This window comes from Pongo pygmaeus, chromosome X (genome assembly GCF_028885625.2).
Source record: "Pongo pygmaeus isolate AG05252 chromosome X, NHGRI_mPonPyg2-v2.0_pri, whole genome shotgun sequence".
NCBI lineage: Eukaryota > Metazoa > Chordata > Mammalia > Primates > Hominidae > Pongo > Pongo pygmaeus.
In genome coordinates this window covers 110,305,025-110,324,178 of record NC_072396.2, presented here as the reverse complement: position 1 = coordinate 110,324,178, position 19,154 = coordinate 110,305,025, and the positions used below count along the sequence as shown (strand labels likewise).

Genomic DNA, 19,154 nt, shown 5'->3' with positions numbered 1-19,154 from the left:
GAACGCTTTTACACTGTTGGTGGGACTGTAAACTAGTTCAACCATTGTGGAAGTCAGTGTGGGGATTCCTCAGGGATCTAGAACTAGAAATACCGTTTGACCCAGCCATCCCATTACTGGGTATACACCCAAAGGATTATAAATCATGCTGCTATAAAGACACATGCACACGTACGTTTATAGCGGCACTATTCACAATAGCAAAGACTTGGAACCAACCTAAATGTCCAACAATGATAGACTGGATTAAGGAAATGTGGCACATATACACCATGGAATACTATGCAGCCATAAAAAATGATGAGTTCATGTCCTTTGTAGGGACATGGATGAAACTGGAAACCATCATTCTCAGCAAACTATCACAAGGACAAAAAACCAAACACTGTATGTTCTCACTCATAGGTGGGAATTGAACAATGAGAACACATGGACACAGGAAGGGGAACATCACACACCAGGGGGACTGTTGTATGGTGGGGGGAGGGAGGAGGGATAGCATTAGGAGATATACCTAATGCTAAATGACGAGTTAATGTTTACAGCACACCAACATGTCACATGTATACATATGTAACAAACCTGCACATTGTGCACATGTACCCTAAAACTTAAAAGTATAATAATAAGAAAAAAAAAGAAAGTTCAAATTTGAAAAAAAAAGACTAGCTAATTTTAAAAATAAAATCAAATCCTGACAGTATCGACTTCTAGCAATGATGTGTATCAACTGGAACTCTCATACATTGCTGGTGGAAATGCAAAATGTCACAGCTACTTTAGAAAACAGTTTGACAATTTCTAATGTAGTTAAGCACATACCTACCATACAACCAAGAAATCCCATTCCTGAGTATTTACTCAAGAGAAATAAAAATTTATGTACACACAAAGACCTATTCTAGAATGTTTAACAACTTTAATCATAATTGCCAAAAATTCCAAATCTACTGGTGATTGGATACTCAAATTGTAGAACATCCATATGATAGAATACCTCTTGGCTACATTAAGGAATAAATTACTGATATATGCAACAACATTGGTGAATATTTTAAAAATACGCTAAGTGAAAGAAGCCAGATGTAAAAGGCTATATACTTTACGATTCCATTTGTATGACATTCTGGAAAATGAAAAACTATAGGGACAGAAATCAAATCAGTGATTGTCAGGAACTGACAGAGATATGGATTGACTACAATGGGGCAGGAAGGAACATTTTGGAGTAAAGGAAAGGTTATACAGCTTGTCTGTATTGGTAGTTACATGATGGTATATGTTTCTCAAAGCTCATCAAACTGTACATCTAAAAGAGTGAATTTAACTCTATTTAAACTATACCTCTTTAAACGGGAGTCTTAAAAAGTCATTCAATCAGAATACGACCAATACAAGACATTTGTATTTTACTGTGAGAGTAATCCGGATACATATAGGGATTTTGATTTGTACTTTGAATCAATGATTGCCAAAGAAGGCTGTGGGTTCCACAAGATATGTTTAAAAATACCCTCTGTAGTGTAGAAATAATATGTGAAAAATGTAAATTATTTTGATCTCTTTTATTAATTTTTATTAACTTGTGCTTCTGAATTGCTTTAAAACATGGGGGGCAACTACAACACCTGACTTTTGATGCAGTTATATAACTCTTTAAAAATACATGTCTTCATTAATTATCTCTTTCATTGAGAGTTAGTTAGCACAGGACATATGTCAAGAAACCAGATGACATCAGCATTGTACAGTACATGAAATTTATCCCCATTGGCAGAGTCTCTAACCACACTGAAGTTCTCACATGCCACTAAACCATATGAGTGGAAAGACAGGAAGGAAGGAAGGAAGGAAGGAAATAAGGAGGAAGAAAGAAGTAGAAAACAAAATGCTACAATCTGGAGATAATGATCTAGTTAAGAATATGTACCCAGTTAAAAGCAGAAGCTGAGTAACATATGACAGGGAAACAGAGTGGTCATTGAATAAATAAATGTCATTATTTTAGTGCATAAGGTCCATATAATGAGTATAAACAGTCCAGTTAGAACACTCCCAAAGACAATGAGGAGGCCACAGACATTGGTAAAGCAAGGACTCTTAGACACTTCATAGATATTCAAAATATTCAATGACCCCCAAGGCAGAAGCACAGACAAGTAACAATTGAAACTCACTGTAAAAAAAGAGTTCAATCCTATTAATGTCAACTGGCTGAATATCAGCCCACCTGAAGAGGAAGAACATCAGGAAAACCTTAGTAATAATGAGCAACCCAAGTATAGAAAAAGGTAAGCCAGATTTAGTGATTCACTGCCAGGGTCAAAGAAACTCCATAATCCCTGGTAAAATGTATATGAATTAAAAGAAAAATTACCAACTAGTGACTTAGAGGGACAAAGGGATAAACCTGCCACATTGGAGATTTTATACTTCCCAGGCAATGTGTAGATATTCCCAGGCAAAACTTACACATGCCAATAAATAAAACTATTAGGAGTCAAGACACAGGATGATGGAATGGGAAACATTTTTTAAAGGAATAAAATGGAAACAAGTTTGACGAGGACCTCACAACCCCATCATTACAGTGCATAGACAAATAAACCTCTACTGCACTCTGCATGTTCCAGTAGATAGAGTAAACTTCAGAGTTCTTCCTGGCATAAACAAGCAAGAAGGAAGACCCATCTGGGGTTTGCCCTGGGGAATTTAAAGAAAAAAGGAGTCCTCCCTTAACCACACCATTCTCTGAGACACCCATAGAAAAAAAACCAGGACAGGACAAAAATTATTCCTGCCACTGAGAGATGAAGCCAGCTGGACTTCCTGGGTTGAGTGGGGACTTGGAGAACTTTTCTGTCTAGCTAGAGGATTGTAAATGCACCAATCAACTCTCTGTGTCTAGCTAGACAATTGTAAATGCACCAATCAGCAATCTGTAAAAATGCACCAATCAGTGCTCTGTGTCTAGCTAAAGGATTGTAAATGTACCAATCAGAACTCTGTAAAATGAACCAATCAGCACTCTGTAAAATGGACCAATCAGCAGGATGTGGACGGGGACAAATAAGGGAATAAAAGCTGGCCACAACAGCCAGCAGCGGCAACCTGCTTGGGTCCCCTTCCACACTGTGGAAGCTTTGTTCTTTCACTCTTCACAATAAATCTTGCTTCTGCTGACTCTTTGGGTCCATGCCACATTTAAGAGCTGTAACACTCACTGTGAAGGACCACGGCTTCATTCTTGAAGTCAGTGAGACCAGGAACCCACCAGAAGAAACCAACTCTGGACACATCTTGGCAACCACGACGGGACTACCGCCTATCACTAAGCAGTGAGTACCATTGGACCCCTTTCTCTTGCTATTCTGTCCTATTTTTCCTTAGAATTTGGGGGCTAAATACCAGGCACCTGTTGGCCACTTAAAAGCGACTAGCATGGCCGCCGGACTAAAGACACGGGTGTCAGGCTTTTTGGGAAAGGGCTCTCTAACAACCCCCAACGCTTTAGAGGTGGGAGTGTTGGTTTGCCTGGAACAAGCTTCTGCTTTTCCTGTACTTCCAGGCTGAGCCAAAGGTCAACAGAGAGGAAAGCCATTCAGCTCCAGGGTCCTGACAACAAGTTGGTTGACCCTGAGGCTATGAGCAGAACTCTCACAGTCACGTCATCCAAGCGAGACTCATCCATCTATCCTATCTATACTGACCCTTGCCTCCTGGGTCCTAACACTTGTCAGACAAATTTCCTCTCACCTCTCTTCTCCGAGGCTAGTCCCACTTCTAAAAACCACTCCCTATCTCTGGTGCTTTTCTAGTTTATCCTATAAGAATAATTTCTAGTATAAACCTCAGGACTCTGTTCCCTTCTTTAGGCACCCAGGCTCACCAATCAGAAAGACATAATTTTTGCCCAAAGCCCCATGGTGGGGGACTATCTGAAATTTTAGGATCCATCCTCAGACTAGCAGGCTTAACAAAAGCTATTCCTGAAGCTAGGATATGGGGAGCCTCAGAAATGATATCCTTCCTATTCATATGATGAGAAGTGAGGACAAAATGTGTCACTCTTCCAACCCTGAAGATCCCTTCCCTCCCTCAGGGCATGGCCCTCCAGTTCATTTTTGGGGCATACCATCTTTATAGGACAGGGGTAAGGTCCCAATACTAACAAGAGAGCACATAGGACTCTAACAGGTTTTCGAGAATGCATTGGTAAGGGCCACTATATCAGATTTTTCTCTGTCCTCTTTGTGTTCTATGAGGACAGGCAAGGGTGCAGGTTTTTGAGAATGTGTCGGTAAGGGCCACTAAATCCGACCTTCCTTGGTCCTCCTTGTGGTCTAGGAGGAAAACTAGTATTTCTGCTGCTGCGTTGGTGAGCACAACTACTCTGATCAGCAGGTTCCAGGGACTGTTGCAGGTTCTTGGGCAAGAGGGGGATCTGCTGCTCTGTCAGTGAGCCCAACTATTCCGATCAGCAGGGTCCAGGTACCGTTGCAGGTTCTTGGGCTGTGGGGGGAACAAACAAACCAAAACCACAGGCGGTTTTGTCCTTCAGATGGGAAACACTCAGGTATCAACAGGTTCACCCTTGAAATGTATCCTAAGCCATTGCGACCAATTTGACCTGCAAACCCTGAAAAAGAGGTAGCTCATTCTTTTTCTGCACTATGGCCTGTCCCCAGTATTCTCTCTCTGATGGGGAAAAATGGCCACCTGAGGGAAGTATAAATTGCAATACTATCCTGCAGCTTGACCTTTTCTGTAACAGGGAGGGCAAATGGAGTGAAATACCTTATGCCCAAGCTTTCTTTTCATTGAAGGAGAATCCACAACTATGCAAAGCATGCAATTTACATCCCACAGCAGAACCTCTCAGCTTACCTCCATATCCTAGCCTTTCTACAGCTCCCCTTCCTATTAATGATAAGCCTCCTCTAATCTCCCCCACCCAGAAGGAAACAAGCAAAGAAATCTCCAAGGGACCACAAAAACCCCTGGGCTATCGGTTATGTCCCCTTCAAGCTGTAGGGGGAGGGGAATTTGGCCCAACCTGGGTACATATCCCCTTCTCCCTCTCTGATTGAAAGCAGATCAAGGCAGACCTAGGGAAGTTTTCAGACAATCCTGATAGGTATATAGATGTCCTACACAGTCTAGAGCAAACCTTTGATCTCACTTGGAGAGATGTCATGCTATTGTTAGATCAAACCCTGGCCTTTAATGAAAACAATGCAGTTTTAGCTGCAGTCCGAGAGTTTGAAGATACCTGGTATCTTAGTCACGTAAATGATAGAATGACAGCTGAAGAAAGGGACAAATTCCCTACTGGTCAGCAAGCCATCCCCAGTAATGGATCCCTCCTGGGACCTTGACTCAGATCATGGGGACTGGAATCACACACATCTGTTGACCTGTGTTCTAGAAGGACTAAGGAGAATTAGGAAAAAGCCCATGAATTACTCAATGATGTCCACCATAACTCAGGGAAAGGAAGAAAATCCTTCTGCCTTTCTCCAGCGGCTATGGGAGGCCTTAAGAAAATATACTCCCCTGTCACCCAACTCCCTCAAGGGTCAACTGATCCTAAAAGATAATTTTATTACCCAATCAGCCCCAGATATCAGGAGAAAGCTCCAAAAGTGAGCCCTGGACCCTGAACAAAATCTGGAGGCATTATTAAACTTGGCAAACTCGGTGTTCTATAATAGGGACCAAGAGGAACAGGCGGAAAAGGAAAAGCGAGATCAGAGAAAGGCTGCAGCCTTAGTCATGGCCCTCAGACAAACAAACCTTGGTGGTTCAGAGAGGACAGAAAATAGAGCAGGCCTATCACCTGGTAGGGCTTGTTACCAGCGAGGTTTGCAAAGACACCTTAAAAAAGATTGTCCAACAAGAAACAAGCTGCCCCCTCGCCCATGTCCACTATGCCAAGGCAATCACTGGAAGGCACACTACCCCAAAGGACAAAGGTTCTCTGGGCCAGAAGCCCCAAACAGATGATCCAACAACAGGACTGAGGGTGACCAGGACAAGCGCCAGCTCATGTCATCATCCTCACTGAGCCCCAGATATGTTTAACCATTGAGGGCCAGGAAATTGACATCCTCCTGGACACTGGCGTGTCTTTCTCAGTGTTATCTCCTGTCCTGGACAGCTGTCCTCAAGGTCCGTTACCATCCGAGGAATCCTGAGACAGCCTGTAACCAGGCATTTCTCCCACCTCCTCATTTGTAACTGGGAGACTTTGCTCTTTTCACATGCCTTTCTTATGCCTGAAAGTCCCACACCCTTATTAGGGAGGGACATATTAGCCAAAGCTGGAGCTATTATCTACATGAATATGGGGAACAAGTTTGTTGTTCCCCTATTTGAGGAGGGAATCAACCTTGAAGTCTGGGCATTGGAAGGACAATTCGGAAGGGCAAAAAATGCCCACCCAGTCCAAATCAGGCTAAAAGACCCCACCACTTTTCCTTATCAAAAGCAATATCCCTTAAGGCCTGAAGCTCATAAAGTATTACAGGATATTGTTAGACATTTAAAAGCTCAAGGCTTAGTAAGAAAATGCAGTAGTCCCTGCAACACCCCAATTCTAGGAGTACAAAAACCTACCTGAAGGATGTCACAGAGAAAAGGGAATGGAGTTGTTTCAACCAGATCTATTATTGGTCAAATCCCTCCCCTCTACCTCCCCATCTATGGATTCTTTGTGGGAAGGACCATACTCAGTAATCCTCTCTACCCCCACTGCAGTTTAGGTGGCAGGAGTGGAATCTTGGATTCACCACAGCCGAGTTAAACTTTGGACATCCCCTGAGGAACCTGCAGGACCGTCAGCTCAGGAGTCCCAGGATCTGCCAGACCAGCCTTGATACACCTGCAAACCGTTGGAGGACTTGTGTCTCCTATTTTAGAAGGAAACATCCCAGACTAAAAAGCTCCTCCTGCTGATCCCGAGGAAAAACCCCTTCCTCCTTAAAAAAGATAAGCGAAAACCTACATAAGCTTTATCTTTAACACCGCTCCTTGCCCCTTTAATGGAATCCTTTTACTAACAAACAGTCCAGGTTTTGTAATGGCAAACATACTCCCTGCATGACCATTCACCCCTGGACCCCCTGCAGCAGCACCCCCACCACTAGTGAATGGCTTCTCATCCCCTCTTTCAATCACCCTCTCCAATGGTTCCTAGTAGACACAAAATGGTTTTTTCTCCAGTGGGAAAATAGAACACAGGGAGCCACTCAGTTTGCTCAAGCTCAAAGCTCAAGTCCCCTCAAAGCTCAAGTCCATTAGTGCAGAGCCATACAACTAATACCCCTACTTATAGGGTTAGGAATGACTACTGCTACAGGAACTGGAATAGCCAGTTTATCTACTTAATTATCCTACTACCACACACTCTCAAAGGATTTCTCAGATAGTTTGAAAGAAATAACGAAATCTATCCTTACACTACAATCCCAAATAGACTCTTTGGCAGCAGTGACTCTCCAAAACTGCCAAGGCCTAGACCTCCTCACTGCTGAGAAAGGAGGACTACACCTTCTTAGGGGAAGAGTGTTGTTTTTACACTGACCAGTCAGGGATAGTACGAGATTCTGCCTGGTGTTTACAGGAAAAGGCTTCTGAAATCAGACAACACCTTTCAAACTCTTATACCAACCTCTGGAGTTGGGCGACATGGCTTCTCCCCTTTCTAGGTCCCATGACAGCCATCTTGCTATTACTCGCCTTTGGGCCCTGTATTTTTAACCTCCTTGTCAAATTTGTTTCTTCTAGGATCAAGGCCATCAAGCTACAGATAGTCTTACAAATGGAACCCCAAATGAGCTCAACTAGCAACTTCTACAGAGGACCCATGGACTGACCCACTGGCCCTTTGACTGGCCTAAAGAGTTCCCCTCTGGAGGACACTACAACTGCAGTGCCCCTTCTTCACCCCTATCCAGCAGGAAGTAGCTAGAGCAGTCATTGCCCAATTCCCAAAAGCAGTTCAGGTGTCCTGTTTAGAGGGGGGATTGAGAGGTGAAGCCAGCTGGACTTCCTAGGTCGAGTGGGAACTTGGATAACTTTTCTGTCTAGCTAGAGGATTGTAAATGCACCAATCAATGCTCTGTGTCTAGCTAGAGGATTGTAAATGCACCAATCGGTACTCTATAAAAACGCAACAATCAGCCCCCTGTGTCTAGCTAAAGGATTGTAAACGCACCAATCAGCACTCTGTAAAACGGACCAATCAGCACTCTGTAAAATGGACCAATCGGCACGACGTGGGCAGGGACAAATAAGGGAATAAAAGCTAGCCACCCCAGCCAGCAGTGGCAAACCACTCGGGTCCCCTTCCACACTGTGGAAGCTTTATTCTTTCACTCTTCACAATAAGTCTTGCTGCTGCTCACTCTTTGGGTCCGTGCCACCTTTAAGAGCTGTAACACTCACTGCGAAGGTCCACAGCTTCATTCTTGAAGTCACCGAGACCAAGAACCCATCGGAAGGAACCAACTCTGGACACACCACCACTCTAAATAAAGGTACTTATCAGTTCTTTAGTAAGGAGATATGAGACACTGTTGAAGGTCCAATATCTAAACCTCAGTGTTCCTCAGGAAAGTATTATGGCAAAGTTGTTACGTATTCCAAATTCACAAACAGATATAGAGACATGGGTTTAGGACCTAGTTCTGACTTTACTAGCGGACTGGAGGGACAACTAGTGCTACCAGATATCAAAATATATTACAAGGTTAGAATAATTTTTTAAGGTTCAGTGACAATTTAAGTGTGAAGCAAGAGGTCGATATGGACATAGAAAAGACGGGGACAAGAAAAAAGGTTTCAAATAAACCATAGTTCTGAATTATTATCTGGATACAGGTTAGAAATCAATCAGTGAACTTTCAATCATCTAACAAAAATTCTTAGGTCCCTGGTCTGAGTTTGTCTGGTTTAACCAGAAAAGTAGTGGTTTTAGAGGCATCTATTGCCTTAGGGCTACTAAACAGTTTTCTTCTTCTGTGGCTTGTTCATGCCTCCCTGAAAACTCACAAGGAAGCTTGAATAAGTAATTTCAAATAGGCAATACTGGAGGGTATACATTTAAAGGAAAGGCAAAGAAAAAAGAGACTAAGCAAACGGATTTCTTCTCTCAAAGGAGTATGGAGATGGACAATGGAAATGGAGAAGACAAAAGATGAATAAATACTGGGCACAAGACAAATAAACATTTTGTGGTTGGGGGGAAAATATTTAAAAATCTAAGAAAAGAAGAGTAGTTCTATAATGCCCCAGTTTGTAGCCCTTATTATAGTTATTACATCTAAGGAATGAATGTATATGTGTATGAGAGGTTGGTGGGAGATGTCCAGGGAAAGCTGGGGAATATGTTGGGGACACTATTCCTATTAATGAATATTTTTGTACTTTGGAGTCTCTCAAGGCTTATTCTAGGGGAATCCTTTTTCGACTCTTCTAAGCTAACAGTGCTGCCCTGTATACCCAAGGCAGCCAGACACAGATACTGGGGGTCTGAATCCCCTGGACTAATCCAGACAACAATGACCTTGTTAAGAGAAAAAGCTTAGAAGTCAGAGATTCATAATGACTGCCACAGCCACCCATTGGAAAGGATTGTTTTTCCCTAGAAGAAAACCTAGGCATTACCATTCAGGACATAGGCATGGGCAAGGACTTCATGTCTAAAACACCAAAAGCAATGGCAAAAAAAGCCAAAATTGACAAATGGGATCTCATTAAACTAAAGAGCTTCTGCACAGCAAGAGAAACTACCATCAGAGTGAACAGGCAACCTACAAAATGGGAGAAAATTTTTGCAACCTACTCATCTGACAAAGGGCTAATATCCAGAATCTACAATGAACTCAAACAAATTTACAAGAAAAAAACAAACAACCCCATCAAAAAGTGGGCGAAGGATATCAACAGACACTTCTCAAAAGAAGACATTTATGCAGCCAAAAAACACATGAAAAAATGCTCACCATCACTGGCCATCAGAGAAATGCAAATCAAAACCACAATGAGATACCATCTCACACCAGTTAGAATGGCAATCATTAAAAAGTCAGGAAACAACAGGTGCTGGAGAGGATGTGGAGAAATAGGAACACTTTTACAGTGTTGGTGGGACTGTAAACAAGTTCAACCATTGTGGAAGTCAGTGTGGCGATTCCTCAGGGATCTAGAACTAGAAATAACATTTGACCCAGCCATCCCATTACTGGGTATATACCCAAAGGACTATAAATCATGCTGCTATAAAGACACATGCACACGTATGTTTATTGCGGCACTACTCACAATAGCAAAGACTTGGAACCAACCCAAATGTCCAACAACGACAGACTGGATTAAGAAAATGTGGCACATATACACCATGGAATACTATGCAGCCATAAAAAATGATGAGTTCATGTCCTTCGTAGGGACATGGATGAAATTGGAAATCATCATTCTCAGTAAACTATCACAAGGACAAAAAACCAAACACCACATGTTCTCACTCATAGGTGGGAACTGAACAATGAGAACACATGGACACAGGAAGGGGAACATCACACTCTGGGGACTGTTGTGGGGTGGGGGGAGGGGGGAGGGATAGCATTAGGAGATATACCTAATGCTAAATGACAAGTTAATGGGTGCAGCACACCAGCATGGCACATGTATACATATGTAACTAACCTGCACATTGTGCACATGTGCCCTAAAACTTAAAGTATAATAATAATAAAATTTAAAAAAAAATAAAAAATAAGAAAAGGATTGTTTTTAAGGATTTCTTGAGAGTCAGGCAGGTGGCTGGGGCATCCAAGTCTTTCATAATTAGACATCATTATGACTGTTTGCATACTTTTCCTACAGGAGTTTAGCATATATAATTCTTTCCCAACATTAGAATCTGTGGCATTTAATTTAAAATGTTATGGCTACTGGGCGAGAGTGAAATCAGTTGTATCCCATATTCTCAACTTAGAATGTTTTTACCATCAAATGCTTTGTGAAATGGGAAAAGCCTTACCCACTGTCACATAGATAGTAGTGGGTCTGGCGCTAAGATCCAGCTGTCTTAATTCTTACTCCAACTGCTTGTCTGGCAGGGCCCTTACCCTGCTTGGCACTTTTGTGGTTCCACTGTTTTTCAGAGGCTCACCTGGCATCACATGCAGATTTCCCATGTCAAGTGCATCTCTGATAAAGGCATAGAATCAAACCAACGAAATGGAAAATGTGTAAATAAATTTCCCTGCCTAAACTTTAACAGGCATGTCATTCCAAAACACAGGAATGAGGCGAAATCTCATCTGTGATGTAGATGCCATCTGTTTTCACTTCATGTTCTTATAATATGAAATGCTGTCTTTGTCAGTTATGTTATTTGGCTCATGCTAAAATAATATCATTCCGGAAAATTACAAGGTAGAGAAAGGAGAGAAGGGAAAGGACAATTGACTTGTGTCTACTATGGGGCAGACTATGTAACAGCATTTTTTATGATTTCTGTTTGAGTCCTCACATCAGTTCTTGGGTGGGGTTTTTCTTTTAGACATATACAATTTTTTGAGTGGAATTTGAATCACACTCTACATGCTGTCACATAGTCTGATAATAAAATACATTTCACTGTTTTGTTTGCTCAAAAAATAGTTGTCTGGAGAAAATTTAGGATATCTTGCAAGCGCCATCTTGTGATGAGAAACAGAACTGTTACTACAACATCCTTGTGGGAGAACGGTGGGAACTACATCCTGCCAGCAAGCAGCTTTCTCAGGCTTCTAGAATATACCATGCTCAAATTTAGTTTTGTTATGCATTACGTAAAAAATGGAATCCGAATCTCTTCACCTCCAATGGTCGGATTGTAGAAAAATAATTGCATGGTTACTGAAAATTGAAAATATGAGAAAGATATATAAAAAGAAAGTATAATTCTGGAAAGATATTATTTCCTGTATATCTTTCCATATTTTTCTTTACATAAACATATGAATGCATATGATTTCAAATCAGCTTTTTGTCCTGCTTAAGCTCATGGTTTAAACATTTTTGCATACTAATAAGTGTTTTCAATGTGATTTTTTAGTGAATCACTTCAAATGCAATTTTCCCCCAACTTTGCAACATTTTACCTCAATCTTTTTTCTGATTTTGTTTTAAAAAAAGGCTAAATATGTATTAAGAATTTTTCAAAAATAGTGATAGTAAAGCCTGCCCTATCTCTTCAACTGCACAAATAATTCCATTAGCAGGCTGGTTTATATTTTTTTCTGATTTGGTTACACATGTATTAATGTAGCCTTTTATGTTTAAATGACATAATATGGTGCTTACCATTCTGCAGTTTGCTCTCTTTACTTCTCAGACACGTTTTCAAGTCACTACAAGTTCATACTTTCATTTGTCAGCTATATAACATGCCATTGTATGGATGCACCATAGTACATAATACTTTTAAAACTGTTCATAGAAATAAACCAAATCCTATCCGTTTCTCACTCTTAAACTTAGATGATATAGAAAAGTGGTTCTTGCTGACCATGGCTGTACCTGTGGACTGAAAGGACAGGCTGCAGGGAGGACACATGCAAGGCTGTAGTTGACACAGCAACCAGGCTACCCACTTGATCAGGTCCAGGAAAAAATCCACTATTCGCAAAAGACAAGGGAGTATGGGAGCGTGTCTGTGGTGTCTATGTGTGTTTATGTATTTGAAACAAAATGGGTATACTGTTTTGGCTTTATTTTGCTCTTCTTATTATGAAAATAAGCACGAATAGAAACAATTCTAAAAATGCTGAAAGTAGTGAAAAATAGATTTAAAAAAAAAATTCCATAATCTGAACACTCAGAGATGAACACTCAGAGATGCTGACTGTTAACTCGGGAGTCTAGTTCCCTTCCTAAGGAAAACGAATATACATCTTTACAAGTGTTATCACTCGACGGCATATCCGAATCCCTTACCATGTTCATGTACATTTATATTTGTGTCCCTATATGCCATTCTCTTTGTGTGTTTACATTTTTCTATCATTTTTTTGTGTAGAATAATGTGTTTAAGTCAAAATATAATAAAATCTGTAACAAAGATAGAAATATGTAGTGCCACGTAAAAAATTAACACGAACAGCACGTCTCACCGAAGTCTTAATTTAGAAACTGTAATTTGATAGCCCATTACCACACGGAGGACTTTAAAAATATCGGGCGAAACAAAAATTCCAGAGGATTAATTCCGTTCCAATAACAGCAGTTCAAACAAAACCATTCCATTCCCACCTCTCTCAGGCAACAATCTCTATTTCTTTTCTTTTCTTTTTTTTTACTTTAACACCAAGGCCCGAAGAAATTCCCAGAAAATAACTGGCTTTAAGACAGCCATTACCTTGAAGCTTCTTGTCAGCTGCAGCCTCTTGAAATGCTGCCCCTCCCCCAATACGGGCCGGGTACAGCTCTCTTCCGAGCGGCTCCGACGAGGCTCCGCCCCCTCCCAGTGATGGTAATGGCAGGAGACCTTTCCCTCAAAGGGAAGAGAATCACCAAGTTAAACTGCAATTCTCTTAAAGCGAAGAGATTATCATTTTTAAAGCAGTTGAAAGCGGAATGGCAACATGTGTCTGTTTAACTTACATTCAAACTACAAGAGTGGGTGATTTTCTGGGAAAAACAAAAGGTAGAAATGCCTTTACCATATAATAAAGACTCAGTAAAGAACATCTTTTACATATTTTTCTTGCCTACTTTGGCAACTTATTTCTAAAAGCGATTTCAAGATCCGACTGGTCAAGCTCTATTAAAAAGCCCCTCTACATCCTTATTTGTACTGCAATGAATTAATACATTATTTTGTGGATAAACAATTCCCTGAAATTTTAATTCTTCTGGCCCTGGCACATGATGTATATCTCTCTTTTTATTCAGGTCTTCTCATTCATCTTTCAGAAAGTTTCATCGTTTTTTCAACTAAAGTCATTTCTAAACATAAAACATCAACCAAAATCCGTAAAGAGATATGTACGTATCTGAATATCCTGAAATTGGAAACAAAAAAATTCTTATTGGCAAAAACACAATAAACCAAATTTGAAAATATAAGAACAAACTTGACAAAACTGTTTTCAATGCAAAAATATCGCTAAAGTAGTTCTTACATATTAATAAGAAATAAATGGCAGAGTAAAAATGGGCAAAAGACATAAATAGACAATTCACAATGTTCTGAGAGAATAATTTTTCCCCACTCCTAATATTTACTTCCTTGAGGGCAAGCTCATATGGTGCCACCACAGGAATCTCTGTCCTTTCCTGTACAGCTACAAACCTCTAGGCTATTTGGGTAGGTTTGCTTAAATTTGGAGTTCTGTTATCAAGCCTGTAATCCCAGCACTTTGAAAGGCCCAGGTGGGCAGATCATTTGAGGCCAGCAGTTCGAGACCAGCCTGGCCAACATGATGAAACCCCATCTCTACTAAAAATACAAAAATTATCCAGGCGTGTTGGTGGGTGCCTGTAATCCCAGCTAATCAGAGGGCTGAGGCGGGAGAATGACTCGAACCCGGGAGATGGAGGTTGCAGTGAGCCGAGATCGCGCCACTGCACTCTAGCCTGGACAACAGAATAAGACTCCATCTCAAAAAAATAAAATAAAATAATAGTTAATAAATAAGCCCATTTGATTCTCACAATAATCAATACCCTGCAACTTCCTCTTCCTCTTGTACTATTGTAATGTTGACATTTTGGCTTCCATCTGCAACTCCATTTGTTTTATATCTATCTATCCAGTTTGTTCAGTGGAGAAAGGGAGGTGCTATATGTCAGGACTTCTCAAAACCCAAATATTCAAAATAAAGATTAAAACTAATACATAAAAGATATTCACCTTCCCTAATAATCAAAGAGATGCAAATATAAAACAGCAATAAGAAGGCATTTTTCTACCTAAATTGACTAAGAAGCAAATAAATTATACAACTAATAGAGATCCAGGAAACAAGGAAATGGGCACTCTTGCTAATGCCACGGTCACAAAGCTAGGAAGAGGGTGAGACAAAATCGGAGCCAAAGTCTGACTCCAAAACAGGAGGTATGCCCTCTCTCCACCAATATTCACTCCCTCCTGCGCTTGGAATCCTGTCTCTTTTGTAGAACCAAAGATGATGTTGCTCACTTTTGAACTGTGAGGAAATTGGTGAATATAACCCCAGCGTGGCCGGGCGCGGTGGCTCACACCTGTAATCCCAGCACTTTGGGAGGCCAAGGTGGGCGGAGGTCAGGAGATTGAGACCATCCTGGCTAACATGGTGAAACCCCGTCTCTACTAAAAATACAAAAAATCAGCAGGGCGCGGTGGCAAGCGCCTGTAGTCCCAGCTACTCAGGAGGCTGAGGCAGGAGAATGGCGTGAACCCGGGAGGCAGAGCTTGCAGTGAGCCGAGATCGCGCCAGTGCACTCCAGCCTGGGCGACAGAGCAAGATTCCGTCTCAAAAAAAAAAAAAAAAAAAAAAAGAAATAACCCCAGCATGAGTGTTGCTTAGTCTCATGTCTCATGTCTCTGATGGTGAACATATTGGTGAACTACAACCATCTTCAGCAACTACCATACTTACTATCCTTGACCTCTTTCTATCTTTACATCCATCTACATTCCCACACAAATTAAAAAGTATTTTCATGCACTAAGCTTTTTTTCTTTTTCTTTTTTTTTTTTTTTTGCGACATAGTCTTGCTCTGTCACTCAGGCTGTAGTGCAGTGGCACCATCTCAGCTCACTCTGCCTCCTGGGTTCAAGTGAGTCTCCTGCCTCAGCCACCTGAGTAGCTGGGATTACAGGCATGTGCCACCACATCCAGCTAATTTTTGTACTTTTAGTAGAGATGGGGTTTCACCATGTTGGTCAGGCTGGTCTCAAACTCCTGACTTCAGGTGATCTGCCTGCCTTGGCCTCCCAAAATGCTACGATTACAAGGTGTAAGCCACCGCTCCCGGCCTGCACTATGCTTTTGCACTGACCGTATCTGCATGATAGCATTCACTTGGCCTTAGATCAGTTATGAGAAGTCTCTTTTGTGTTATAGGGGCCTGGCAGCAGCTTCCCTATCAGATATGGTGATTCCTGGACAGGGGCTGAAAATCATTCATTATACAGAGAATTGCCATTTTCATTCTACCCTCATTAACAATTGGCAATTCCTTGCTCCTGTGCTTTGTGGTTTGCAGTTGCCAATTCAGTATGGGAAAGTTGCATTTTTATCCTCTTTTGCTGAGCTTTTTTATTCACAAAATATTCACGAAATTAAGATTTAAATTTAGATTTTTATTGCCTTTAACGTTCAGGTGTTATTTCCCAGGAAGCATTAGAACCTACACATTGCTAACGGATAATGATTCTGAGGTTTAGGTCTCTTAAGATAATGTTATAAAAGATCATAAAACTAGGTAAAGTTGGTGAGGCCCTCACAACCCCATTTGTTATCACAGTGAATGGGTAAACACATCTCCTGCCACATTCTCACTATTCAGGTTAGACACAGAGCTGCATTTGACACATCTCTTCCTGTAATGATCAAATGGAATAAAAGAAAACTGTCTGCGTTGTTGGGGACTCTAAAGAAAGAAGCCATCATTCTTCCAGATACTCATAACAGAAGGGTCAGCCTGGGTCAAAATTTTCCTGGTAAGCAAATTTAAAATGACACAGAGTTCTTTGGTGAGATATGGATTTCTGTTGGCAGAACCTAATGTTTAGCTTGTAAGAGTTTATCACCAAGGCATTATGACATGGTTATGTTTCTGAATTTTTCAGACAGATAGCCAAAAAATCAGACAGTGTGGGTTTGAAACCTTTATTAGCTCAGCAGAGAAAAAACTTTCCAATCCTTGACAACAATGCTAGGTTGTCATCTCCCATATCCTAGATAGCATAGTCAGCAAGGATGCATGGGTCACCTGTATCTCTATATTAACCTAGATTGTCCAAATATTAAATATTAAGCCATTAATATATTTAAAAATACAATAATAAAAAGAGTTTTAGCTACCTAGTTGTCTAGAAAAGCCGTTTTTTGTTTGTTTTTGTTTTTTAAGAAGCCTCATTCTATTGCTGTGGGGATAGTAAACGGTTCTGGTCTGTTGTAGCCTCTTTTATCCCCTTGAACCTTCACAAAGTAGCTTGAATAAAGTATTTTCAATGGGTGATAATTGGATTGCATTAAAACATGGCAAAGAAGAAAAGAGATCAGATAAAAAAATGTACTTTCCTAAGTAGGACGAAGGTAGACGATGAGAATACAGACAAGAAACAAGTCAGAAGAACGAATAATGGGTATCAGATAGGTGGGGTTAGATGTGTGGAATATATTTGGGGGGGTACAAAAAAGAGAAGTATTATAACACAAACCCAATATCCCATCATTATTTTCTCTGTTGTGTAATAAAAAGGGAATTGTGTGGGAGGAGCTTTGGCAGTATCGGGGACATTGTTTTTGTTCTTGAATAATTTGGCCTTTTGCAACCCTCTGAGTTATCGTAAGTGAATGCTGGGTTCTAATCTTTTCTAAGCCGCCACTACTGCCCTGTCTATCCAAGGTAACCAAAGGAGAGCTCACGGACACAATGAGGCTCAGCATCAACAATCTCACTAAGAGCACAACGTTATGAGGCACGGATTTGTGATGGTTGCTGGGAAAGAATTAAGTTTGTTAAACCACTACAAAATATTATTTAAGAGAATATAGTCATGTCGTGCATAGTGACATTTCAGTCAATGACAAACTGCATATATGACGATGTTCCTGTAAGATTATAATAAAGCTGCAAAATTCCTGTTGCCTAGTGATGTCAGTTACAGCCATTGTAACACTGAAGCACAATTCATGACTCACCTGTTTGTGGTGCTGCTGGTGTAAACAACCTACTACACTGATAGTGGCATAAAAGTATTGCACATACAATTATGTGACGTACCTAATACTTGATAATGATAATAAATGACTCTTATTGGTTTATGTACTTTACTTTTTAATCTTATTTTAGTATATTCCTTCTACTTAGAAAAAAAAATGTTAACCGTAAAATAGCCACAGAGCAGGTCTTTCGGGGGTATTCCAGAAAAGGGCATTGTTATTCTAGGAGACAACAGCACCATGAGTGTTACTACCCCTGAAGACCTTCCAGTGGGACGAGATGTGTAAATGAAGGACAGTGATGTTGATGATCTTGACCCTGCGTAGGCCTAGGCTAATATGTGTGTTGGTGTTTAACAAAAAAAAGTTTGAAAAGAAAAATTTAAAAATTTTAAAAATAGGAAAAAAGCTTATAGAACAAGGATATAAAGAAAGAAATTATTTTATTTTATTTTTTTTTACTGCTGTACAATGTGTTAGTGCTTTAAGGTATTGCTACAAAAGTGTTAAAAGATTTAAAAATTTAAACATTTATAAAATAAAATGTTACCATAAGCTAAGGTTAATTTATCATTAAAAATAATTTTTTATATAAATTTAGTGTAGCCTAAGTGTTCAAGTCTACAGTAGTATACATAATGTTCTAGGCCTTCACTTTCACTCACCACTCACTCACTGACTCACCCAAAGTAACTTCCAGTCCTGCAAGTTCCATTCATGGTAATTCCCCTATACAGGTATACCATTTTTTGTCTTTTATGTCATATTTTTACTGTAACTTTTCTATATTTAGATATGTTTGGATATACAAATACTATTATAATGATAATAAATGACTGTTATTGGTTTATGTACTTACTATACTTTTTAATCTTATTTTAGTATATTCCTTCAACCTAGAAAAAAAAATGTTAATCGTAAAATAGGCACAGAGCAGGTCTTTCAGGGGGTATTCCAGAAAAGGGCATTGTTATTCTAGGAGACAACAGCACCATGTTGTAGGCAGTTGTGTTGCAACTGCCTACAGTATTCAGTATTCACCACTGTAGGCAGTTGTGTTGCAACTGCCTATAGTATTCAGTACAGTAACATGGTATACAGGTTTGTGGTATAGGAGCAATAGGCTATACCATATAGCCTAAGTGTGTAGTAGGCTATACCATCTAAGTTGGTGCAAGTACACTCTATAATGTTCTCAGATAAAATCGCCTGTTGAAGCATTTC

At 40.3% G+C, this 19,154-nt stretch overlaps 1 protein-coding gene across 15 annotated transcripts in view; it reads right to left on the bottom strand.

Moving 5' to 3' along the window:
* PWWP3B (PWWP domain containing 3B) overlaps nucleotides 1-19,154 on the bottom strand; it is a 41,284-nt gene that overhangs the window by 18,764 nt on the left and 3,366 nt on the right. For 7 of the 15 annotated variants that reach the window (XM_054472329.1, XM_054472328.1, XM_054472327.1 and 4 more), the window contains exon 3: nucleotides 13,412-13,546. The gene's annotated coding sequence lies outside the window, so the exon portion shown is untranslated. Of the gene's footprint in view, nucleotides 1-13,411; nucleotides 15,360-19,154 lie in introns of those variants that run through there. The other 8 variants (XM_054472332.1, XM_054472334.1, XM_063659994.1 and 5 more) reach the window with 2 other exon arrangements.